Source organism: Chionomys nivalis, chromosome 10, assembly GCF_950005125.1.
Source record: "Chionomys nivalis chromosome 10, mChiNiv1.1, whole genome shotgun sequence".
Lineage (NCBI taxonomy): Eukaryota > Metazoa > Chordata > Mammalia > Rodentia > Cricetidae > Chionomys > Chionomys nivalis.
Window position 1 is genome coordinate 5,210,476 of NC_080095.1, and position 27,276 is coordinate 5,237,751.

The 27,276-nt window shown below is 43.3% G+C and overlaps 1 pseudogene; it reads left to right on the forward strand.

Moving 5' to 3' along the window:
* The first annotated feature begins 707 nt into the window (after positions 1-707).
* Positions 708-27,276, forward strand: part of LOC130882699 (phosphate carrier protein, mitochondrial-like) — a 109,504-nt pseudogene continuing 82,935 nt past the window's right edge.

The following is a 27,276-nucleotide window of genomic DNA, read 5'->3' on the forward strand; positions in this document are numbered from 1 at the left end:
ACCTGGGATCAAGATGGGCACACGTTTTCAGATATTATAGTTTACAAAATGGTGAAGCCTCTTTCAGCCTGGGCCCCTGCATGACTGTGTGGAGCTGAACATATACCTCAGCCTTGGCCCATGCCTATTCCCTTGTGGGCCCTTAAAGAACAGGTAGAAAGGCAATAATCTTGTTATGAGAAGACAAGTTATTTCTTCTGTGTGCTATAACTCTGCTAGTGGCCAAAAACTCTGAACGGTTGCAGGATGTATTTTTAAAGAGTTTGTGTTCATTTTCTTTGTGACTACACTGACTGCAGCTGCTCCTTTTGTAACATGCTGATAATTTCTCAGAGGACTATTAAAATATTTAGAGATATGAAATTAGTTCAGACATGGATGTGCATGTATGTGTGTGTGTGTGAGAGAGAGATAGACAGAGAGAGACAGAGAGAGACAGAGAGAGACAGAGACAGAGAGAGAGAGGTGCTGGGTTTCAAACTCAGGGCCTTATGATGCTAGGCAAGCCATGTTCTGTTAAGCTACACTCACAGTCCAAATAGAAACCCTTAGAACAGTGCCTTGACATGGAAGGATAATTGAACGCTTCCTTAAAATTCATGCGAGTCCTAACTCCTAGTTCTTCCGAATGTGACTATATTATGAGACAGGGCTTTTAAAGAGGTGATGAATATTGAATGAAGACACAGAGTGGGGCCTAATCCAACATGTCTAGCGCCCTCATAAGAGGAGATCAGAACCAGACAGGTACAGAGAAGGGAGCACTTGACACCACTGGGAGAAGACGCTATACATAAACCGAAGAGAGAGGCTTCAGAAGAAACCAAGTCTGTTGATTCTGTTTCTAGGATTTGGGGCCTCCAGAAGGGAGTTTCTGTTATGTTAACCTCCTAGTCTGTATATTTTGCTATGGCAACCCTAGAAACAGAAGAAGCACAGATATTAGCTGGCATTCAGTAAATTGTCAGCCACCTGGTAAATATTGCCAGGCAGCAATTTTTACCCAGTGTTCCCTCCCTTTTCCCTGAAATCATGATCCCCATGCTGGCATCACATTAAAGTAAGTTGGGGGACTCTGGAAAGGTGCCCAGCCTGGCCTCCACCCTCACTGAGAGACTTACTTGGCTTGTGCAGGACTTAGCACTGGTAGTATTAGAGGCTGCTCAGGTGAGTCTCCCCATGCTCCTACGGTTGATCCTCTTCTGCACTCATCAGCAAATTGCTCCTCATCTGCTTCATACCATAACGTTTGCCTTGAACTTGACAAGTCACAACAAAAGCAGTGTAGGATAGCTGGCGAGCCACCGTCCTTTTCTATATCCAGGAGGATGGCATTCACACCTCAGAGAACACCAACCCTGTGGCCTGCTGACTTGGCAGTCCAGCTGCCCCTGTGTTTTCGTTCAAGCAGTAATGTAAACAGCTGAAGTGTTGATAAACCTCTAATTGGGGAGGAGACGCTGGAAAGAAAAGGCTTAGAGTCTTTTGGGAAAGACACTAGAGTTCCAGTTGCCTCCTTTGTGGTTAGCAAGTTAGACTATGAAAAGTAGACGGCTGCTCGCACTGGCCCAAGTAAGGAGCACAGGACAGGTAGATGCACTGTTGTTGCAAGAAAGTCCACTTGTTGGTTCCCACTGCTTAGTCCCAAAATAATCAACAGAAACTATACTATTTAAATCACTGCTTGGCCTATCAGCTCTAACTTCTTATCGGATAACTCTTATAACTTAATTTAACCCATCTTCATTAGCCTGCGCATCACCACGAGGTCATGGCTTACCAGCAAAGTTTCAGTGTGTCTGTCTCCAGCAGCTCCATAGCTTCTCTTTGACTCCGCCCTTCTTTCTCCCTACATTCAGTTTAGTTTCCCCGCCTACCTCTGCCCTGCTATTGGCTCAGGGCAGTTTCTTTATTCATCAGTGGTAACCACAGCATACAGAGGGAATCCCACATCAATGTACTAAACAAGCTCACGAATACAGAAAGGCAAGAAGACAACTTCGGATGGCCACAGTTGACCACAGATGACCTAGATCAGAACTGAGAGACTGTCCTACTTCTGCCTGATCCCAGGAGACCTCCCTGCCTGCTACTGTTTAGATGTAATCCTCATTACTCCTCTCCATTTTTTTGTGTACCTCTGGTTTGCTTCCCCATCCAAGACACAAGGCCCATCAGCACTGAGACTCCTTGCCTGGAATTCCTACCACAAACTGGAGACAGTGGATAACTCTGTTCATATTTATTTACTCAAATTTGATGATTCCTGTTGGTTTATTTGACCAGAACACCCAAACTGTAGGACTTTAGTCAACTTATAAATTGGCTGTTTTCCTGATGGGCACATCAGGTGTGGAGGAGGAAGCTAGGACATACCTGAATTGAAGGCCAAACTGTCAGTTTCAACTGAAACTTTAAGGTAGTATGTTTTGCTGTTACCACTCTGAGCTGTAACAGAGAAAGTTACACAGATGCCTCCAACACATGGTTAGTCATCCCAGCTTGGTACCCAGGAGGACTAAGAGTCAAAAGAGGACTTTGAAGTTAATTTCTGAGGGGGGACAAATTCCCTGCACCACACTTATGCTAGCTTGAACAGTCCCTACTCAGAAAGACTAGCATGTGACCTGTGGAAGCAGAGTGAACAACTACATTCAGGAAGTGGCTTTTCCTGGAAGAGTCAAGATGTATGCGTCCTGAGAATAAGAAGTGGAAACTTTGATAGGAATGTGAGTTACAAACCCGCCTTCTGGAAAGCTACGCATTACTAAATACAACCTGTCTCATCCACACAATGCTGCTGGCTTGTATGTTTTCAACACTGACCATTTGGCACTGGGTACTGGTAGGATCCCTGCCTCTCCTGTCCCTAGTTTTCCTCAGTGGACTACAGTTCTTTGTGTTGAGTTGAGACTTCATGGGCTATTCCCTGTCCACTCTGACGTGGTCGTTGGTGTCATCTTGTTCTGTTCACATTTGGGCAGTCATGTTGGTGAGATTTGTATGGGTGTAGCTTCTGACACTCCTGGGAGTCATAATCTCACAGAAAATCCCCTGACCCTCTGGCTTTTACAATCTTTATGACACCTCTTCCACAGTGTTCCCTGAGCCTTCAGTGCTGGAGTGTACTCGCTGGGACCGCCTCCACAACTCTGTGTTTTTATTGGTTTTAGTTTTCTGTAGTGGTCTCTATCTATTCCAAAGAGAAGTTTCCTTGATGAGGGGTGAAGACCACAATTACCTGTGAGTATAAAGGCAGATGTCTGTGGATTGTTGTTAGCAATTGTGCTGGTTGAGGAAATCAGGGGTTGTAGATTTTCCTCCCTAGCACCAAGCAGTCCTTCTCCAAGCAGCTCCTATGAGGGCACCTCACCACAGTAACAGGGAAAGTAACCAAGACAGGTACTGTTCTGATTTCCATCTGGCACAGAGCAAAATAACACCATGGAACAGATTTAAACAACCATGGAAAAACAAAAATAAAATTGTTGTTATGGTTTCCTCCCCAAGTCTCATGTCCCGTTTCTGAACAGATAGGTTATCACACCATAGACCAGTAAAGTTTCGGTAAAAGATGATAGGCAAATGAGGGGACAGTTGGTGGTCTCTTACTTAAACAAGCTCCCGTATCCTTATGGCGAGTTCCAAGCTACCCCTTTTACCCCAGGAAAAAGGTCTGGACAGACTGCACTAGGTTAAGATTCAGTTTTATGCCTGTTTCCTCACCTGCCTGTCAGCTTCACCTACCCACAGAAACGACTGACCTGACTCTGCACAGCACAAATGTTTATGATTTGATCCTTCTGGAGTTTCTAGACAGATGCACTCATTAATGGTCAATGGGAAGCAAGGTTTAAGCCATCATGTTGTTTTTGGCTTCTAGTCACTATTCCCAAATTCAGTTAGCTGAGCTATAGAAGCTTGAATAAATTCCCAGAAACGTACCTGCTGGGCAGGGCTCCTGATGAGGGGAATGTACAATGGGGCCACTCTATTCTGAAAGGATGGGGAAAATGGGGATGCAGGAAAAGGATGAATGACTCTGGGAAGTGGAAATGTTTGAATTGATTTTGAATGAGAAATATTTTCAAAGAAGAGATAAAGAAGGTGGGGGAAGAAAGTTCCAAGTTCTTGGCACCTGCCATGCTGCCTGGGCTATGGTAGTGTGTTTCTGCCACACTACCTGGCCTAAAGTAGTGAGTTCCAACCACACTGCCTGGCCTACAGTAGTGTGTTTCTGCTACACTGCCTGGCCTACAGTAGTGTGTTTCTGCCACGCTGCCTGGCCTGCAGGAGTATGTTCCTTCCACACTGCCTGGGCTACAGTAGTGTGTTCCTGCCATGCTGCCTGGGCTACAGTAGTGTGTTCCTGCCATGCTGCCTGGGCTACAGTAGTGTGTTTCTGCCACGCTGCCTGGCCTGCAGTAGTGTGTTCCTGCCATGCTGCCTGGGCTACAGTAGTATGATCCTGCCAAGCTGCCTGGCCTGCAGTAGTGTGTTCCTGCCACACTAAACTAGTAGAAGGTGGCTACTAGAGTATTCAGAAAGCCTTTCAAGCATTCCAACCTAGATTTGATCCCTGGAAGCCAAGTAAGAAGCTGGACATGGTGACACACACCTGCAATCCCAATACTTCTGCCTAATGAAGCGTTCATCCTTTTTATTTAGATAATAAGAGGGAAATGCTGCAGGATATTTGATTATACAGTGACACTCTGAGATTGATAATACAGTTAACTGTAGTTAGTTTTTTGTTTTGTTTTGCTTTGCCTTGGTTTTACTCCTTGGGTGCCAGTGACCATGGGAATCCTAGCAGGTGACAACTAGCATTCAACAGGTTGACCCAGCAGATGAATAACTCTCTGATGGGGAGCCCCATGTGGAAAAGACCATGGGGTCACTGACTGTAAATGACTGGTTGTTTCTGTCTGCAATTTTTCTCATGTGTATACATTCCTTTCCTAAAAATAGCTATGGGAATTTTCCCCACTGTTTATATGTTTATCTCTTGAAAATATTCCATCTATTGGAATATAGCTGTGGATGGTCAGAAAGATGATTTCTGCTTAACAGTATAATTTTGATGAATAGAAATAATACTAGGATGCTTTTTATTACTCAGACTGGCATAAGAAAGTAACAGCTAATTTTAGACTTCAGAGAAAATTCAAAGCAAAGTGGTTGCCCCTAGAGATGAATACACAAGGACACATTCCCAGGTGTTTAATGCTTACTCAAGGTCAGGCTTGAAGCAACTTGGTAGACCTAACCCCTACAGTAATGGACTTTTCATACGCACTCCTAACCTCAAGATTCAGCCAACTAATGTTTATTGTTCAAGTCCTGAATTTCAATGCCACTTTCTGTCTGGGAACCCTGACCACTTAGAGCTACGTGAGGGGCCAATTGTTACTGGCAGATCAGTATGACACCCCTAGCCTAAGAGAAACTGTAGTTAGTACAGCTCTATTTCTTATTGTTTACCCAAGAGGTGCTGTGTGATCCTGAAAATGTGATTCGTGTTGATCCAGAGGCTTTCTTGTAAAAGGAGAAAAATGTGAGAGAAGTTGTGTGTGTGTGTGTGTGTGTGTGTGTGTGTTGAAAAGGAGACACAGTCAAATGTCTGAAGAGAGAAGTGTGAGGAGATGGAACTGTGTGTCAGAGAGATGTGAGTATAGGAAAGATATCTGTGTAGAAACAGATGTGGCTGCATGGTAAGAGAACTGTGCAGATGAGATGTAAACCATGTAGAAGTGCATGGCTGTGTGGAGAATGTAGCTGTGTGGAAAGAGATGTAACTATCTGGAGACAGAGAGATTTCCAGAAAGGGATAATTCAAGATGAAGTAAAAGATAAAGCTACCATCAGAAAGTGTGAATTTCCTTATTTACCCTCAGACAGAAAAGGCTAGCCCTTGCTGCATTTGTAATTTTTTTTTTGCATACCCTGGAGGTGGCCTTGGAGCAGGATCTCCAAAAGACTGCAGATATTTGGGGGGTGACCACTAGTTCCCAGACAAATACACATAGATTTATTGTTATGAATGCCCAGCCTTAGCTTGGCTTGTTTCTATCCAGCTTTTCTAACTTAAATTATCCTTTTTCTCTTGAAATATGTTTTACCTCTGGACTTTTTACTTTTCTTTATTCTATATATCTCTTTTTCTTCTTAATCTGTGACTAGCTGTGTGCCTGGGTGACTGGCCCCTGGTGTCCTCCTCTCCTTCTCCTTTTCTTTCCTCCTTCTTCTCTTGAGCCTAGACTTCTCTTCCTATTTGTTCTCTCAGTGTAGCAGCCCTGCCTATTTCTTTCTAGCCTAGCTATTGGCTAACCAGCTCTTTATTAGACCAATCAGGTGTTTTAGGAAGGCAAAGTAATACAGCTTCACAGAGCTAAATAAATGCAGCATAAAAGAATGCAGCACATCTTTACATCATTAAACAAATATTCCACAGAATACATGAATGTAACACATCTTAAACTAATATTCCACAACAGTTAACCTTGAGTCATGGAGCAGAGTCAATGACTAGCTGACCAGAGTTAACCATAGAGATTTTGGAGAACTCAGGGTATAATACAATAGAGAGACACAGAAAAGAGTAAGGAGGGGCTTGGAAAGATTCTTGGGTCTTTTTGACCTGGGAAATGTGGAGAGAGAGGGTCAGCTTGTCATTCCTCTTCCTCTTTCTCCCAATATATGACTCCCGAGTATTTGTTAAGAATAAAAAAGTTTAGATAAGTGCTTCATCTGGTGTCCAACGTGCAACACGAGAGGATGCTAGCCCATGGCAGCTTCTGCTGCCTCAACCCCAAATGCTGCAATCATAGCCACCTGTCATGGCTCTGTCACCCAAATGGTCTGTGCCCTCGCACAGGATGGTGCAGCTTCCTGCCACTTGGCCTTCTTTTGCCTGTCCCCATGCTTCTGTTTCTTAGGAATTTTGTTCCTCAACACTGCAAATCACAGGCTGTGCCACCTCAGCTACCTTGACACCCACTCTCGCCTGCGGAGGCTTCTGCTGCTGCTGCTGCTGCTGCTGCTGCCATTGCCACTCATGCACAGCATGTGCTCTCAGCCTCCGGCTGCATGTGAGCAGCTACAGGTACCCTCGGCCTGGCCCACACAACACACTAGCCCAGCTTCCTGGGCATCATCCCACTGAGCCATAACCCCTTCAGCTGAGCACTGTACTGCAGCTCTGTGGTCACCAGTATCAACACTGTGGTCAAGATGAAAACTTCACAGATCTGGAGAGACACCTGGAAATTCTTAAGCAAGGAATTGGGCTTAATTAAAAAAATCTTTCCCATATTAATTATGGGGAACATTATTACAATGCAGGGAATTAGGACTCTGCATGGTGCTACAATAGATGACTTGAAAATGGAAAAGATAAATGAAGGGATAGCTAATTTAGCTGGGGTTGATATAATACTGATTATAATTATTATCAGTTTGGTAATTCATACTATATCCTTTAAAAAGTGGTTTGATAAATGTGCCAGATATGAAAAAAATTGACTGATAAGATCCAAGTCTTATGAATACTTACTATTGGTAAGATACAAGCCTTAGAAGACCTACTAATGAGACTAAGAAAAATATTTGCACACAGACAGAGGCATTTAGAGCAGAACCTACTACACCAGTGCATGATGTAACTGAAGAGGGGCAGCCCAAGGTTATTAGAAAACCAACCTTAGTTTACCCAGTTACCATACATGGAGGACTACTACCATATGGTAGGCACCCCAAGTTAACTGGAACCCTGTAGAAATATTATGTTTCAGAATATTTAAGGAAACAGTAATTTCACATGGTATGCATTCATCTATGTGAAGCAGATATGAAATTCATGGGCAACTCGGAACAGAATTAACCCCCAAGACTAGAAAGATTTAGCTACAGCAATACTGGAAGCTGGTCCTCAGTTACAATGGGGAACATGATGGAAAGAGGGATCCAGGTTCATACAACAATGAATAGGACTGGAGGGATTGGTATTTACTAGACCAATTTCTCAGTGATTTTCAAAGACAGTTTGGATTTGTTGATCACACTTTGGCCATATGTCATCTAGCATCTTTGAATGCTTGGGACAAGACTGAAGAATCAGGAAAGAGGATTGGATTATTTACCAAGATTATACAAAGCCCAAAAGAAGCTTTCACCAATTTTTTTTTTGCAAAGATTGACTTCAGTTGTAAATATAATAATACCAGATCCAGAAGTTAGACTAATATTAATTAAAATCTTTGGCTTTTGAAAATGCTAATTCAGAATGCAAAAGAATGATAGGCCTTTAAAGGCAAGATTGGTACCCAAAGATTTATGGATCCAAATACAGTTGATATTGGATCTCATGCTTATGATGATTTTGGATAGGAGAAGTGATTTCTAAATATTTAAAGAAAAATCAAAAGGTTAGATGTTTTAATTGTGGTAAACAAGGTCATCTGAACAGGAATTATAGGTAAGGCATTCCTAGAAACAATGTTTTTTCTAGAGATAACCCAAACAGAAGGCCCAATCTTCTGGAGAATGAAGGTATGGGGAAAGGCAGCACTAGACTAATGAATATGGATTCGTAATGGACAGGCAAGGTAACCCTCTGCCATCAGGAAATGCCTTAGGGGGCCTCTCACAGGCCCTATCATATCTGGATCAATCATTCCCTGTGAGCAATAGAGAAAAGCATACACTGAGCAATTAAAAGACTTAATGCCTATTGTTGAAAACCATACTGCTCTAGATAACAGAACAGCCTCAGTAGATAAAATAAAAATTTCAGGAGAGACCATAAAATACATATTTTAGCAAACCTCAATAAATAATCAAAGACCAAAGCTAAAAATATGAATAAATGTCACTGTAATTGAAGGTTTGGTTGACACATGCACAGTTTTAACAATAATTTCATCAAAATCTTGGCATCTAGAATGATCTCTTAAGCAAGTAAATATTCAGCTTCTAGGAACTGGAACTTTATCCCAGGTAAAACAAAGCAAAAGGTGATTCGAGTGTATAGGGTCAGAAGGACAGAGAGGAAAATTAAAGCCATGGGAAGCTAACATAACAATGAATTTATGGGAATGTGATTTGTTACAGTAATGGAAAACACAGATAAACATTCATCCAACCTCATAAACCCACTGTAAAACAAAGAATGCTTCCAAAAAAGTATTAAAAGGCATTATCAAGAATAGCTACTGATCACTCAGTTGTACACAAGCAGGAAACAACGGCTGTCAATCTTTCACAGGGACCAATAACCCACCTTTAAAACGGTTAACTGACAACCCAGGCTGGGTGGAACAATACCCTTTGACATCAGGGAAATTACAGGCACTGGAATGGCTGGTACAGGAGCAGTTGCATGCTGAACACATTGATGAATCGACAGTTCTTGGAATTCTCCTATATTTGTTGTAAGGAGCGGTGGGCTGCGTTCTGCTGCCCAGCTCCCGCACAGCTAGCTTTACCAGAAATAATTACACGGAAACTGTATTCTTTTAAACACTGCTTGGCCCATTAGTTTTAGCCTCTTACTGGCTAACCCTCACATCTTGCTTTAACCCATTTCTAATAGTGTGTGTAGCACCACGAGGTTGCTTACCAGGGAAGATCTTAACCTGTGTCTGTGTCGGGTGGGAGAATCATGGTGACTGCCTGACTCGGCTTCTTTCTCCCAGCATTCTGTCTGTCTGCTCCGCCTACCTAATTTTCTGTCCTATTAAAGGGCCAAGGCAGTTTCTTTATTAACCAATGAAATCAACACAAAACAAAAGACTCTCCCACATCATATATTTGTCATTAAAAGAAACCTGGAACTAGAGACTGGGAACCAATCTGAGAGATGTAAATAAGGTGATCCAGGCAATGGGTTCTTCAGACCTGGAATTTCCTTGCCTTCCTTGTTACCTAATGGATGGTCTATTAAAGTGATTGATTTAAAAGACTGTTTTTTATTACTATACTTTTACATGAACAGGTTAGAAACAATTTTGCCTTCACGGTGCCTACTTACAATAATTCTCAACCTGTTAGGAGGTGCTGTGGAGAGTCGTGCCACAAGAAACATCAAACAGCCTCACCTCAGACGCCAGATGAATCATTTATCTAAACTGTTGTATTATTTAAAAATTTGTGGAGTCAGATATTGGGGTAAAAACTTGATGGGTCAAGAAAGCAGCAAGGAACAACCAGCTGACCCTCTCTCTCCATGCTTCCCAAATTGAAAAGACCTGAGAATATTTTAAAGCCCCTTCCTAGTCTTTCCTGTGCCTCTCTATTGTATTGTATCCTGAGTTCTCCAATATCTCTATGGTTAATTTTAGTCAGCTAGTTGTTGACTCCACCCTCTAATTCAAGATTAACTTTATTAACAGTCTCAGAATGTCAAAGTACTATCAAATATTCTGCAACAGTCTAGAGATGGGAAGAAGAGACAAAAGAATCAGCCAGGTCACAAAGTCAGCCTGGAGAACATCGCGCAGCAGCAGAAATAAGGGGGACCCTGTCTCAGAAAAATGAAAGTGAGAAGTGACTCCTGAGAGTTTTCCTCTGACATGTTACATGTATATCATAGTACAGGCCTGCAGAGCTGTACTGTAGTATATAACATATATATATATATATATGTATATGTATATATATACACACACACTGATTAATAACACACACACATACACACACAGGTTTATAACTCTAACATGGCAAAAAAGAAGTGAAATTTAAGGGTACAACAAGAAGACAAGCACTTAACCAACCAGGGTGTATACACATGTACACAATACACGTGCATATACACATGTGCTCACACATGTACACACATATGTATATACATACATGTACACACTACACACATACACACTCGAACGTTTTGTCTGGTAATGCAGACACAGTGTGTCCAGTATGAAACAAAGAGTGTCTGGTCTACAAAAGAAGGAATTCTTCCACAATCAGAGCAGGGAGTAGGGAAATCTAGAATAGATTCTGGTCTCTGGCTTGGTCATTGCCAAGTCTGAGCTTTACATTTTGCTTTCTCATGGTGGAGGCAGGGCTGTATCTACGGTAAATACAGCAGGAGCCCATTGAGATTGTCTTCCATGACTCGGCTGCTCTCTGAGCCTGCCAGAGACATTCTGCTTTCTTCAGAGGCGAGAGAGACTTCATCTCCCACACGCTCTATTTTTAGTGGCTGCCTGTAGTGCAAGTACAAAAAGGTCCAAGCCAAGGAGCGGTTTGCCTAGTCTGTTGGAAAGAGTTCTCTCCAAAAGCCTCGTATGAAAACACAAGTGTTCTCTGCAGAGAGTTGCTTAGATTCCTATGAAGCCTGAGCAGTTGGTGACAAAGAGGGCAGGAGAATAAGGACATACCCAGGAAGGCTCTGGAGAACCATGGCATACATCTAAGAAAGAGGTGAGGCCCTACAAATTGAGAGACAAAAACTCTAGCAAGGGACAAATGGCCATTCCAGATCAGTTTTCCATGCACGAAGTTTCTCCATGAATGTCTCCTGCAGCAAACTGCTCCAGAAACTTATGAGACATGCATAGGCCCCCCATAAATGGAACTGCTCACAGTACAAGCTCTGTAATTTCTGGACATTACAATCATCTTGAACTTTTCCAAAGCTCCTGAGCGTGCTCCTCCCATGCATGTCAACTCAGTGTGTCTGAACCTGAGCTGTGCTTAGAAGTCATCTGAGAACTTTAGACAGCAGCAGTTCCTGCGTCTTCCCTTACCTACCCCTAGTTAGAGGTGCAAACATAACTGCTCTGCGTACAGCCAGAACTATGGGCCAGCTCCATGGGTAATCCTAACACATAGCCAAGGTTAAGAACTATTACTTAAACCCAAGAACAGATCCTCTGACCCAGGATGTCTACTGTTGAGACTCAGAGTTCTCAACTGAAAAGTCTTCCCTATATGCAGAGGACCTGCCAAGGAGGCTCGCTCACTATGCCAATGCAGAAGGCTCCCAGTTGGGTTGGTCGTCATTTCCCTTTCCAGGCAAGCACTGTGATTGCCATCCACACTATTAGTTTGGATTTCTGGCTTCATTGATTGGTCTTCCTCATTTGTTGTCTGTGATACCATCATTTTGTATCTAGTGGACGCATCCCAGAGGCTGGCACACAGAGGACTATGAAATATCAAATGAACTGAAACTACTAATTATCTTGAGGCCTTTTTAAACCCACCGGGCCACACCCTCAATTAAATAAACTAAAAACTTCAATATACAGTTTAGGCATTAGATTATAAGTTGTGGATAATGGACCTATTTTCTTAAGCCAAATTAAACAAGCAAGGGTGTATATGTGTGTATGTGTGTGCAAGGGTGTGCCAGCTATACCTTGGTGATTGTATAGTTTTGTCTTTTCTCTTCAGGTCAGGAGGAAGAAGCACCTGGAGCCAGGAGAAGACATACACCTTTCCCCTTAGTCTCCCTCCCCTTGCTAACCTCCTAGTACCTAAGTCGACTCCATGGATGTTGTCCTCGGGAATTTGCTGCTCTCTGGAAAATACCTCCTTGGATGATCAGTTGGCTCCTCAGGAGAAGACCCAGCATCCCACCAACATGTCCAAGGCTTGGTTCAATGGTGCTCTGTGAAGACTAAAGAGAAAAAGCCTAGTCAGTGTGACATGGTCAGGGAGAAATGGGGCCCAGCATACAGAATGTCTGTGTCAAATTTGGTCACCAGCAAGTGGTCATATGGTCAGACAGTCAGGCTACTGTTTCAGATGACTAGTCTGTACTTTGTCCCTCTGCCCAGAGCACCGTAGGATTTATGTTATAACTGAGTGTCCAGGTACTTTCAGCCAGGTGTAGTCTAGTATTTGTCCTCCAGTATGTTCACGAGAAAGCAACGTCTTACTCTCTCACTGGACACACTGTAGCCAGAAACCTGGCAGTCGAAGACTTTGCAAATCATATTGGTTGTTGATTTTCCAGACATCTTTGGTTTTACACACACACACACACGCATGCACACACGTGCACACATACCACATTATTTAATTAATAGATAAATAAATGTTCATTTGCACTTATGATAACACTTCCCCATCCTGAGAGAGAGGATTGTCCGCAACAGTCTCTCTCCCTCTCTCTTCCCTCTGCCAGTGCGAACAGCAGGACTGGAAACTAATACAGGAAATGCGTCTGGACCATTAGCAAGAAACTCCAAACCCCCCCCATGCTCTCTCCCAGCTGCTCTGAACACTCTTTATCCTCCCCATGCTCTCATACATAACGGAGAGACATGGCTCTCAACAGGCTGTCCGTAACCCTTGACTCTGGCCACATGGACACTGTTTAAACTAAGAGTGACTAGCCTTCCTGTCTACTTTGTCCCTTCATCCACACCTACAGCCATCTGACTACCATCGCTGGTGCTTGAGAAAAGTCCCACCGACCGGAACAGGGTTTCCAAGGTTCTGTGAGCTCAGCTTCGGCTTTCACTGGCTCTGATTGGTGCTCCAGCTTCGGATCATGTTTCTGAGGCCAGTGTTCATTCCCAGGCAGCTCCCAGGTCCGAGACGGTCTGTTCAGGGGATGTGCTGCCTTGGGGCTGACTGAATCTGGCACATCAAGGTCCACAATACACCTGAAGAGAACAGACTTCCTCAGCTCAGTAAGAGTTAGGACGGGGAGAAAAAAATATGTATCTCAGTAAGGGCATGAGGACAGCAGGGTGGTGGGGAGCAAGGGCAGGGGCCAGGCTGGGGACCAACACAGAAGCTCTAAGCAGGCTCCCAGAACAGAAATGGGACACAATGTATGCCACTCTGTGTAGCTGGCTCTGTGGTGGGTACATGCAGGCAGAATAAAGGAAGTTATCCTTAGTTATTGTAGAAGAAGACCTAAGCCCCTACCAGGTTCCCGAGTGAGCTGTGATTGGCCCTGGTCCCCACTAGAGTTCAGTTCTCCTCCTTCCAGTCAGCCAACCGTGTGCCACAGACATCCTGGACACAGCTTTCTGCCAAGGATCTCGACATGGGGCTCAAATAAAGTTATATGGAGCAGAGACTTGAGGGGGCTCAGTGTAGATGGGTATGGCACAGGCAGCCCTGTGACAGAAACAGCAGGCTACAGAAGCCCGGCCAGGCACACCTTGGCACAGGGGAATGTACTAGAATGACATGGGGGTTTGGCTGAGATGGAGCCACGGAGAGAACAGTGGTGACAAAGGGCTTGACAGGCCAGAGAAGGGTCTGGATTTTACTCAAAGCAATCGACTAGGTAATGTTTTCAAAAGCTTACAAAATTAAAGAGTAAAGGTCGTAAGGGATGGACAGAGGGAATGTGTGGCTGGAAGGACTGAGATGTGGTCCTGGCTCTCTCTGGCCCCCACCCCGCGACAGGGCACGGTGCAGCGTTCTCTTTCCTTCTCACAGTGGATCCTCTGAGCAGAAGCAGAAACCACGGAAAGCGACCCTAGCTCTTCTCCTCTCGGTCCACTTGGCCCATGTACTATCTGGGCCTGTCTCCAAGTAAGTAAAGTGTCCATGTCCCCTTCTCCTGGGCCTAGAGGAAGGGAAAAAACACACGCCGGCCCTGTTTCCTTGTGCTTCTCAGAACACGGTCATTGTGTGGACAGCAGGAGGGGAGGGGATGGAGGAGGGAAACCGCTGCCACCTTCAGATGGAGCCCAGCCAAAGGACCGCTTTCCCTGCCTCCCCTCTGGAGCTGCTCCCTTGCTCCTCCTCCTCTCACTTGTGCTCCAGGTGTCGCTGTCCACTTATCAACTCAAGTGGCTCTGACTTGGCTTCGCAACAAGAATCCTGATCAGACTCCTCAGCATGGACAGTGACCATGTCTACCTGTTCTCCACTGGACACCACAGTCCTGTCGAGAATTCATCTGCTCTTCCTAAAGAGCATGATCATCTAATTACAACTAATGCAATTCAAAAAATAATCTCTGTAGCAAATTTCTGTCCAGCACATCCAAACAAACCACAGTTAAAAGATTATAACTGTGTGTAGGAAGGGGAGGTGTGTGTGTGTGTACATGTGTGTGTGGGGGGGAACCCTAAAGGCAAATAACATGAGGGATAGAAATGATTGAAAACTTCAGCTTTCCCAGGATTCAGAGAAACACATAATGAAAGCAGCCAGCTTTTAGTGGACAGAAGCCATGTTATTTAGAAAACAGGGGAAATGAGCTCAGTCACTGATAATAATAAAAATTGCTGTCACCTTTCTGGAGAAGCTAACCAGAGGCGGCAAATTTTTCAAAAGCTATATATCACCAGAATTCTTCAACTCCGAAGAATCAGTTCCTAGGAAATTCTGGGACAGCTCCACAAGGACATATGCACAGGAGTTTACAGAAAAGCAGGTCAAAACAGACTGCACACACTGTGCTATGAAGGCCGGGGGCCACGCGTTAGCCAGCAAAAGTAGTCGTTGATGAGGAAATGGGCCCATTGCACAGGAAGTGAAAAGGTTGGATAACAAAAGCATACAGAGGTTTGGGGTACAAGTTTCTGAGTCTATTTCTTAGTAAATGAAGAAAATAGTATGGAAAACCTGTGTGCTAAAGGCAAGTCACTCCAGGCTTCTTCGGATTAAGAACTTTTGTTTCATTTTTCTACTTCTCTGATTTTTAAGTATTGTAATCTCTGAATTTTAAGTATTGGACATTTAGTGATTTCTGAAATCAGATAAAAGCAACAAAGAGCTCTGAGAGGTGAGATGGAGTGTGGGCTGCGGCTCTCGACAGACAAGAGCCCTCCTCCCACTTGCCCTTCCTCCTGCCCCCTCTCCTCCTCTCACCCTCTCCAGACAGGATAAGGCTCAGTCTCTCTGAAGCATGTGAGCATCTATTCTGTTTTCAAAAGCTTCCAATGAGGTTTTAACATTTCCCGTGACAGTTAATTCCTGGCTTTATCAAATCCACCGAGAAAGAAATTTCTCCTATGTTTAATCTGAAACATCAGTCCTGCAGCTTGAACTGTTGCTTTTCTCCTCCACCTAGCAGTCAAGCAGAAAACAGTGACTGCCATTTATCCTAATCAAGAGAAGTTATTTTCCACAATGCCTAAAACTCCAAACACCCTACAAGTTAAACATACATGTGTACACACACACACACACAAAATCAGGACATTCAAAATTGGCAAAATTTCATGATCAAATGCTAAATTCTGGGCCTGAGGCTCCAGGGAAAGGAGCCCTTTAGTCCCCACCCTGTCCTGGCCTGCTCAGAAACCTGACTTGTTCTTTCCATAGCTGAGGCTTCCAGGAGCCTACTGGGCAGGAAGGAGGGCTGGAGACTTTACAGGAAGCTACCTTGGACTGTTCCAGGTGAGTAGTGAGATTCACGCAGCAGTCCTTGACAGAAGGAAAGGAACAACAATTGGCTGACCCCACTGTGATACGGAAGAAACCGGCCAACAAGAGCCTCAGCTTGAACTTCCTTGACATCGGTCTCTCTCCCTCTTCTTTTGCTGTCTGTCCATCTTTAGATTCCTCCCATCTACCCTTTCCTATAACTCTGCTGTCCTTAACCTCAGCACAGCTGAGGCTTTTTGTTCACTTCTTATGGGCTAAACCCTGTATTAGAAGCACTGAAGGTACCCATTAAATTCTCATGACCATCCTGCGAGATTGGCACCATGATCCCTGCTGACACGGCTTATTTCTCTACTAGCTGAGCTCCAGTAGCCTGTGAATACCACCATGGAAGTCAGGGAGAGCTACAGGTTAGGGCTTTTCCATCACACAAAGCTGGTTGTCTTAAAGGCATTCACACGTAGAGTTCTACTCTTAGCTACTCGCATAGAGCAGGCTGTTTCCTCTGGGGGCATGTTTTTTGTCAACTTGACATAAGCTAGGGTCATCTGTGAGTAGAGAACCTTGGTTGAAAAAAAAAAGCCTCTATCAGACTGGCCTGCATGCAAGGCCAGGAGGGCATTTTTTTTTGGTTAATGATTGATGTGGAGAGGCTCAATATATATGTAAGGTGCTATGCAGATCACCCTGGCTTGTCTAAAGAAGCAACAAGAGCAGACTATTCTCTGCTAAACAACATTCTTCCACAACCTCTGTTTCAGTTTCTGCCTAGGTTCCTGCCTTCAGTTCTTGCCCTAATTTCCCTTCATGATGGGATGCGATCAGGACAGGAAAACCAAAGAAATCCTTTCCATCTCAAGTTGCTTTGTTCATGGTGTATATATATATATCACATTGACAGAAAGCCAATTACAACAGTACCATACAGATGCACTCCAGTCTTTAAGATGCAGAGCCTCTCCAAGCACAGGCTCCACCTTCACTTTGGGGAGTTCTCCCCTTCCCTGGCATGGGCCACTTTCCTTGTATTGTTCTAACTGCTTACATCTGTAACTCTCATCCTTAAAACAAGTGCATAAGTAAGGCATTGTCTTGTACAAATGAAGAAACTGAGGCACAGGGGGATGGTCAGAGACAGCAGAGACCTTAAGCTCACTGGTCTACCAGCTTAGATAATGAGTGATCTCCAGGCACAGTGAGAGACCCTGCTACAAAACAACAATGGTGAGAGCAACAGAGGAAGACAGCCAATGCCAGCCTCCATCCTCCACATGCTGTTGTAGTAGGAGCGGTGGGCTGCGTTCCTGGCACCCGGCCGCCCACACAGCTAGCTTTATACCCGAAATAATTACACGGAAACTGTATTCTTTTAATCACTGCCTGGCCCATTAGTTCCAGCCTCTTATTGGCTAGCTCTTACATATTGATCTAACCCATTTCTAATATTTTGTGTAGCACCACGAGTTGGCTTACCAGGAAAGATCTTAACCTGCGTCTGTCTGGAGTGGGAGAATCATGGTGACTCACTGACTTGGCTTCTTTCTCCCAGCATTCTGTTCTGTTTACTCCACCCACCTAAGGGTTGGCCTATCAAATGGGCCTAGGCAGTTTCTTTATTAATTAACCAATGAAAGCAACAGATTAGAAAGAAATCACTCCCACATCATTTCCCCTTTTTCTGTTTAAACAAAAAAGAAGGCTTTCATTTTAACATAGTAAGATTACATATAACAAAACAGTTATCAAGCAAGAATTTCAGTTACAATATTTGTATCTATTTTATCTTTTATCATAACTAAGAAAACCTATAACTATAACTAACCATTCTTCAACTCCATCAAAGACTCCAGAAGGATATAATACTACCTAAGCAAACAAGAAGTCCAAAGCTCTAGAAATGACAGAGACATCTTGCTGTCTGGACAGTCACCCAAAGTCCTTTTGTACTGTTGGGGCATCCGTCTTCAGCCTACAGGCCCATAGTATCCAGCAGACTCTTCCACGAAGCAGGAAATTTCAAAGACAGTTCAGTCACTTTCTGCTGTGTCCTGCAGAATGTCTCGCAGACTCTTCCATGAGTCAGGAACCCCAAAAGACCATCTCACCTTTAGGCAAGTTCAGCAGTTCTCTCTCTGTGGGTTCTCTGTGTCCAGTTTATGCAACAGTCCAGGCAAGAGCAGTTTCTTGCCCAAATGACTATCAAACTCCATAGGGAGCCTCTTCGATGCCCACCTTCCTCTTGAAGTAGATTGCTACCAAGAGCAGACGTGTCTCATTGTCATGAAAAGCACTAAGTTACTAAAATATTTTAAATGCCATATTCTGCAGTCTTTGAAAGATATGAAGAATGTCTATCTAACTGAAATATATCTCTATATATCTAGAAAATCTAACATGACTACAAGCTTGACTATTATCAACGATTATCCATTAACAACCTATATTTCCTAATTATACATTACATTTTTAAAATGATCTTTACAATCACAATGCCTTAATAAAGAGCAGAAACACATACACATATAACAAAATTGACCTTAAAATCCATACCAATGCAAATTATTCATACCTATATCAACACGCACATGCCACCCACATATGCATGTGCACCTGCAGACATGATGAGAACGTATACACACACAACATATATATTACAAGCACACAAAATAATGTTGAACAAAATTTTTCTGAGTATCCAAAAGCAGTTAACCATGGTGTTAAGTTGGATTGTTTTGCCATTGTCCTTCAATTTGTTGGCCACTGGCTAGATGCTGGGTGAGAACGCTAATACGAGGATGTTGCTAAGAAGCAGTGCCGTTTGCTGTGCTCTTCACCTTTGTGGTGGATGCTGCGGGTCCGTTCAGGTGGTACTGCTATTTCACACACACAGGACCCAGGGCACCGTACCACTCCAACTTCACCACACCTGTAAGATAAGCACCTGCCATTTTGTGCTTGTCTCGTGTTTGAAACATTAAAAGTGGAGTCACGTTAGGAGCCACACAGCTTGACAAAGAACTCACAATCAAGTCTGCTTTGTCTATACATGGTTGTAGTTAGGTTCTCTGGGGGCGTGTCTCTTGTCGCTTTCAGACCACAGCTAAGTCCCATCAGTGTTCTGATGCAATTCTGCAAGTTACTGTTAGGGTCAGCAGAGATTGGCTACTGTGAACTCAAGATTCCTTTTGAACCCGAACGTAGTGTTTCAGTAAATTAAAAAAAATTTAAAAAGATTCTCAAACATTTTTGTAGAAACAAGATTCATTAACATTCCGAAGACACTGCCAATGAGCTTGATTCTCATCGAGTTCAACATGCAGCGACAATGAAACAGGAATCTCATTATGTGCTCAGCAGGGAGCCCAATGCTGAAGCAAGGACCTCTTCATCCAGTATGAGAATTTCCCATGGGAGCATCGTGAGGAAGAGTTATCAAAGTTAAGTTCGAAATTAACTCTCACCATCAAGTGGCCGTGAAAGCCTTAAAATAAGTCTGCTAGAATTTGTGCATCTTTTACAAACTCATTTCTCTTTTTTTGACTTCGAAATGTTTTATTATTTTATGCATGTGGGTGTTTTGCCTGCATGTCTGTGCACCCCATGTATGCACTGACTGAAAAGGCCAGAAAAACGTGTCAGATCCCTTAGAACTGGAGTTCTAGAGTTTGCAAGCCGCTATGTGGGTGCTTAAATGGGTGTCCTTTGGGAGAGCAGCCAGAGCTCTCAAACATGAGCCCATCTCTCCAGACACTTCTTTCATCTTTAAAGATCTTATTATAGAAGACTCTTTTCTTGCTCAACTACTAATAGAGTTGCCATTTTCAAATGTGGATAGGTTGACTGCACCAGCAAGATGACTCAGCAGGTCAATGTGTGGATGCACATGGTGGGAGGAGAGCACTGACTCCTGAAAACTGTACTCTGATCTCCACAGGTATGACATGGCATGTATGCATATATACATGTATATGCTCATGAACATACATACGATGTACATATATGAAAAATAAATATATTAAAATTTAAATCAAAATCTTAAATGAGTAAATAAAGATATTGCTAGGATCCCAGAGCTGTAAAGCCCTAGGTTTGATACCCAGTACCCCTAAAAATTGACGAGTTTTGAAATAATTTATTAGCTTATTGTAGGAACACACAGAAAGAGAAACTCCCTTTGTGTGTATATAGAGGTGCTGTTAGGTAGTCCATATTTCTGATTCTCTTCAGTCAGCCAAGTTCCTGAGATGGCTTGGCTTTAAATGATTTCATGTTCTTTCAGAAAATAAACTTCACCTGCTATGAAAATTGTCATAATCAAAGAGAGACAAAATAGCACACCACAGACTCAGCAGGGGTTCCCAAAGAACCGTTCCCCAAATGGCTTGAGCAGTAACTAGAACACAAGTTGCACACTTTCAGAGTAAACATATTCGGGTATGATTTTATTTTACAAGGACTTGTATTCAACTGTTTCCACAAAGGTTTGAAACAATCACCAATAATTTAAAGTCAGCCGTACTGATTTATCATTTTATCATATGATAAAAATCGCTACGAAAGGCTTGTTTTTTTTTCTCATATATGAGGGCAAAGAGAAAGCTTTATGGAGAGCATGTTAAAAGGTGATATTTGACTTAATAAAGATAAAAGTACCTTTCTGTGAGTCTATGTAATAAAAACACATCAGAAGCAAATGGGACAACGTTTTAAATTTTGTAGAACAAAAGAAACACACAAAGGAGTTGGGAAAATCCTCCATGGCAGTGGTGATGCTGGTGCTGACTGTGGTACTGAAAATGCCAAAACTACTTTGGAAAATGACTGGCTAAAATCTGAAAAGTAAAATCGCCATATAACTCAGCAGCCTACCAGGTGCTTTCTCAAGGGAAATAATATTATATGCCTGTATGAAAACTCATACTTAAATGTTCATAGAAGTAATACAGCAGTAATAGTCAAAAGTGGAAACAGCTCAATTCCATGTCTGCAAGGGAAGGACTGGATTTTAAAAATGTGGTACAGTTATTAACAGATTTTTATTTGGCACAAAAGAAGGAATGAGTTATGAAACATACCCATAGAAACCTTAAAAATATACTACAAAGAGCTTGCCACAAGGACCACGTGTTTTAGGAACCCATGTATATGTGCAGTGTCCACAATACAGTAGTCCACATAGTCTGAAAATGGCTCTGTCTGCCTGAGGGGCTAAGAAGTATAAAGGGCACTGAATTGGGCAGAAGGTTATGCTGGTGATGACAGTGGTGCCCTTAAAGATTATTGTGAGGGGCTGGAGAGATGGCTCAGCAGTTAAAAGCACTGTGTGCTCTTCCAAAAGGTCCCGAGTTCAATTCCCAGCAAGCACATGGTGGTTCACAACCATCTATAATGAGATCTGGTACCCTCTTCTGGCGTGCAGGCATATATGCAGGCAGAGTACTGAGAATACTGCATACATTATAAATAAATAAATCTTTAAAATATTTCTTTAAAAAAAAAGATTATTGTGAGGCTGGGCATGGTGGTACAAGTCTGTCAACCCAGGACTACAATTTCAGTCCAAAGGAGGAGGGACCCTGTGAAGTTAGCTTTGGCTACATCATATGACCCTGTGTTGAGAACTAAACAGCAACCAGGAAGAGATTTCTGTGAGCTTTGAGCAGATCCGTAAATTTACTAAAATTTATTAGACTTTATACATAAAATAATGAAAGAATGATATGTATCTGACCTCAACAATGGTGCTAAAAACAACATGACTGGTTTTACTTTCTTGTTCTTCTGGTTCTAATTTGAAAAAAAAAATTAACAAAGATATTAACAAAGTTACATAGCCAAAACAAAAGTGTAGAAACTATTTATGCTGAAGCACAAAATAAGAATAAAATGCAAGAAGTAGGGAGACAGAGGCAGGTGGATTTCTGAGTTTGAGGTCAGCCTGGTCTACAGAGAGAAACTCTGTCTCAAGAAAAAGAAAGAAAAAAAAAAAAGAATAAATTAAAGATCACATATGCCCTAAACAAAAAGTTTGCTTAAAACGAAGATTTGTAAAAACACCAATAGGAAAGTGGCAGGAAGTGTCTATATAAGTGGGCAAAGGCCTGAGCAAACTCGTTCACTATCTTCTTGAAGTGTGGTCACCCTTGGCCATCTGCTGGGGATAAGTCGCAGATGCCCTGGGGACACCAAATTAGCAGCTCCTTGTGTAAAGTGGCCTGAGATTTGCACGTGATTTGCACACACGCTTCCATGTACTTCAGCTCTCTGGTTGTAAGTGTCATGTAGACCACCGCTTTACGTATTATTTAGATGATGATGACAGTAGGAAAAGGGAGGAATGTATTAAAAGCAAATGTAACTCTTTTGATCCACAGTTAATTTTACAGGGAACTTGTGAACATAGGGGACCAAGAGAACACCTTCTCCCCAGCACCTGCTCTCTGCCAGGCTGAGATCGGCTTCTTCTGGGTAAGTTCTGATTTCTAAGTCATTGCCTTTAGAGGCCCAGGGCCTCATGTGACTTTGGGGCTGCCTTTCAAGATACGGCCGCGCCAGGTGCCTGACCTGACCTGGACAAAGGCCTGCCTTGTCCCTGTGGGACTCTGTGTCAGGAGACGTCCTGTTAAGGTATTTCTCACTCCCCTCTGTTTTTTGGCCCAAAGTCTACCACAGTGGATGCATTGCTCTGGGCTTTGAGTCCTGCCGTGGACTTGAAAACTGAACACTTACAATTCGAGGCCTGAACTCCAAACACCCTTGGGCTGCCTTTTACAAAATCTTTTAAATTGGGGCTGACACTTTACGTCCTTTAATGCCTAAAAAATTGTTCTGACGTGAAACAAACAAGCCCCCCCCCCATATGCCCATGGTTTCTAGATGCTGAGCTCCCGCCCCCCTCCCTACAAGCCTCTCCAAGTTTCTTCCCAGTTTTCTGTTTGTCTGCATTACTGGCATGTGACTGTCACACTGGGATTCTCCCCACAAAGGATCTGTTCCCCCCTTCCCCCTGTCCTCCCACTCTGGACTGCATAGGTGTCCGTCCTTAGGTTTCTGTTCTCCCTTACAGCATCTGCTGATCTGGTCCTCAGTGGCAGTGCTCGCCTGCCTTCTCCAGCCTACTCCAAGATTTTAAGTTGGTCAGCTGAGAAAGTTTCCTGGAAAAAGTTTTGTTTGTCTGTCTGTTAATATACATGTGTAAATAATGTGGCCACAGTATGCTTTATATCTGTGTGTATATGTGCTTGTGTTAAGATATAAAACCTGTAACTCCAGATTACAGCAGCTCTGGGAAAATACAAACACGTGGACAGCCGCCATTTTTGGTTGCAGTCAAAACAAATCTCAGTGCCATCTTTGGTAAGGGCACCCATGTGCGCTGGACCCACCAAGGAAACATTCTGCCTTCAATATACTTTGGCTTACTAAAATATGCCTTCTAATCTTGCCTCTACTAGCACTGGTAAGCTATAATTTATTGAGTAAACTATATGTCTAAATTTAACTCATATATCTAATTTGGATATATCTGACTGGTAATGGTACCCTGATTCTCAAGTGCCTCTACAGATCTGAGAGTGCGACATTTAACAAAAGAGCTTCTTATGACAGAGAAATATGCCAGCTCCTGCAGCATCCTATAGCTCCTCAAAAAAATTCATGGTTGCAGAAAACATTCTGCCTGGAGGCTTGTCTTTGAATATGGCAAAGCCACCCACACAGCAAAAAGTAACAGTCTCCAGAGCCTGTTATAACCCCACCCATATTTTGAGCATATTCTGTAACTTGTTCCTGCCTGGACCAAGACCAAGTATAGAGGGCTCTCTAAATAATGTCAGCACCTGCACCAGCTCTTGGTACTTCACCATTGGTATCACCCCTCCAGGGCCAATGGGCACCTACCCAGCAACTAAAATCTGGTTTTAAAGGGCATCTCTACTCTCATGTCTCACCCATTTACCCTTGCCTCTCCTGTGCAACCAGGGCACTTCTCTGTCCCAGTTTTTGTCTGGCAGTTAATGATGCTTCCCATGGATAGCCCTATTCATAGGGCCGGTAATAACAATCTGTTTTTTTTCTCCTAGCAATCTGCCTTCTTAGTTCTCTCAAGAAACAGATGCCTGAGGTCTCCAGGATGGCAGTAAACCAGGTGCCTCTTCAGCCACACCTCCCACTGAGCATGAGCCCACAAACTCCCAACTGTCACCTCCCCCACATCGCCTCCTGCCCACAGGAAGTAGTCAGACTTGAGCCAGTGCCCTTATACACAAAGAGTCTGGGATGTCTAGGTAGAAGTTCCATCCCAAACCCCCTTCCCTGGGAGTTGCCTCAGTCCAGACTCCACCTCTAAGAAAGCCTGCCAAATAATGACCCCTCCCCAGAGATGCTCAAGACCATGCCCATGGGGTATTTAAATTGCATCCCAGAGAACAAACACGTGGTTTTCTGGTCTTTCATCTGTGGCTCCTCTCTGGGAGGCTGAAGTCCACCCAGGAACATTGATATCCATTAAACCTGGGCTTTTTCTAGTTCGGTTTGATTTGGTCTGATTCGGATTATTGTGTCAGCAGAGAGGTTTATCGGGTACAGAGACTTTTCATTCAACATTGACAAAAATCTGTACTTAAGAAGTTACAGTATTCATGTATTAAAATGGCAAAATTATTAAATATGATGCTATATACTAACATTGGTATGTAAGAGAAGTCCTCTTTGTGACGTTAGATTGAATACAAAGGACATCCCTCTAGGAAAACAACTGGACATTTGTCTCAAGACCTAAAGATAACTTATGACAACTCATGGTTATTGTCAAGTTGACTAGATTTAGAGGCACTGCACCTCTGGGAATGTTTGTGTTCCCAGAGGCAGACACATCTTCAATGTGACTAGCATCTTTTCAGACTGAATATAAATGGAAGAGAAGACATGAGCAAAGAACCAGCATTTGTGTCTCTCTGTTTCCTGACTGCAGTGATGGTGTGGCCAGCTGCCTCTAGTTCCTGCTGCCATGCCTTCTCTGCCAAGATGGGCTGATCCTCCACATTGCTAGTCAAAGTAAGTCTTTCTATAAGCTTCTTTATCACGTTTTGCCACAGCAATAAGAAAAGTAACTAACATAGACCTATAATTGTTAATTAAGTAATTCTGCTCTAATAATGAAATACTAGCTTAAGGCACTAATTTAATATATACAAACACAATACACAGAGGTGTTTACTTAGGTGGTATTTATATCTATAAATAACAGCATGCTTCTTAGCTGTTAGCAAGAGAACATTAAAATCTAGTTATCGTAGTGTAGGGAGGAAAGGGTTCATATAATCTTACAGCCTATAGCCTATCATCCTGGGAAGTCAGAAAAGAACTTGAGGCACTCCAGGCCAGAACCTGGAGGTAGCACTTCGTGCAGAAGTCACCAGGGAGTGCTTCTTACTGGCTTGTTCAGCCTGCTTTCTTATAGTATCCAGGACCACCAGCCAGGGGTGGCCCTTCCACAGTAAACTTGACCTTCCCACATCAATCAAGAAAATGTACCATGGGCTTGTCCACAGGTCAGTCTGGTGGAACCATTTTCCTAATTGAGATTCACTCTTCCCAAAGACTGTAGCTTGTAACTTTGATTTCTTAAGGGAACAGCAGAAGTCAATTTTCACATACTGCATTTTTAACTTTCTTTGTACTAATCTTTGTTTCTTTCACATCATGTATCCTAATCCCACCCATCTCCTGTCCCCTTGAATCTACTGTCTGCCCATGCAACCTTTCCACACCAAAATAAAATAAAATAAAATAAAATAAAATAAAAAAATAAAATAAAATTTTAAAAAAGGAGGGGGGAAAGGAAGAAAGGGAAAATTTCATCATGGAAGCTGCATTGTGACACAGTGAGTCACGCAGTAAACACCATCTTTACATGCAGGTGTCCAGCACAGAGTCATTGGTTTGGCTCAAGGCTCCTGGTTTCTCCTACATGTTAACACCATCAACGCTGGGCCCTGACTGGGCTCTTTTGCTGGGACTTTTCCCGGACATCCCATTGCTGCCCTGTGCCATGGGGATCCTGCAGCCTCGGGTCCATAGAGTACACCCCCACCCCCACGCTCTAGTAGATCACAGAGGGGGTGGCTAGTTCACCCCTTGTAGCAATGGGCAAGGGATGGGGCCAGTTCTCCTGCTTTCATGTTCTTGGGCTCGGTTCTTCCACACCCACACCTTCAGGGCCAGCTCTACTGTGTTGCCCAGGTGAGGTGAGGGCTGCAGCTGATGAGGGGCAGGGACAACTCTTCCACCTGCATCAGGTTTTGTTGGATGCCGTGGGACAATGATCTTGTGCCCTGTAAAGAGTTGTCAGTTGTATTGCTTTAATAAAACCCTGATTGGCCAGTAGCCAGGCAGGAAGTATAGGTGGGGTAGTGAGATCAGGAGATTCTGGGAAAAGGAAAGGGTCAGTCTGCAGTCATAATCTAGACACAGAGGAAACAAGATGAGAATACCTTGCCGATAAAAGTACCAAGCCATGTGGCTAACACAGAAAAGAGTTATGGGTTAATGTATTATGTAAGAGTTAATAAGAAGCCTGAGCTACTAGACCAACCAATTTATAATTAACATAGACCTCTGTGTGTTTCTTTGGGACTGACTGGCTGCGAGACCAGGCAGGACAGAAACCTCTATCAACAGATGGGAGTGTTGTAGGGGGCATCTCTCCGTTGCCCATGCTGCCACATGACAGATAAGTAATGGTGATAGCTCCTCCACGCTCACAGCTTTGGGGATGGCTCACCGACACTTCTCGCAACAGAGACAGCCCTACTGTGCTGCCCAGTAGAGGAACAGGCTGGCCCCTATTCTTATAACCTTACAAATCAATTCACTCTGTAGCTCTGGATCCTGTCTTCCCACAAACTAAGTATTAGTAAGTTCTGGTAAAGACACAAGAATGTTTGGACCCATTTCTTAAGTGTG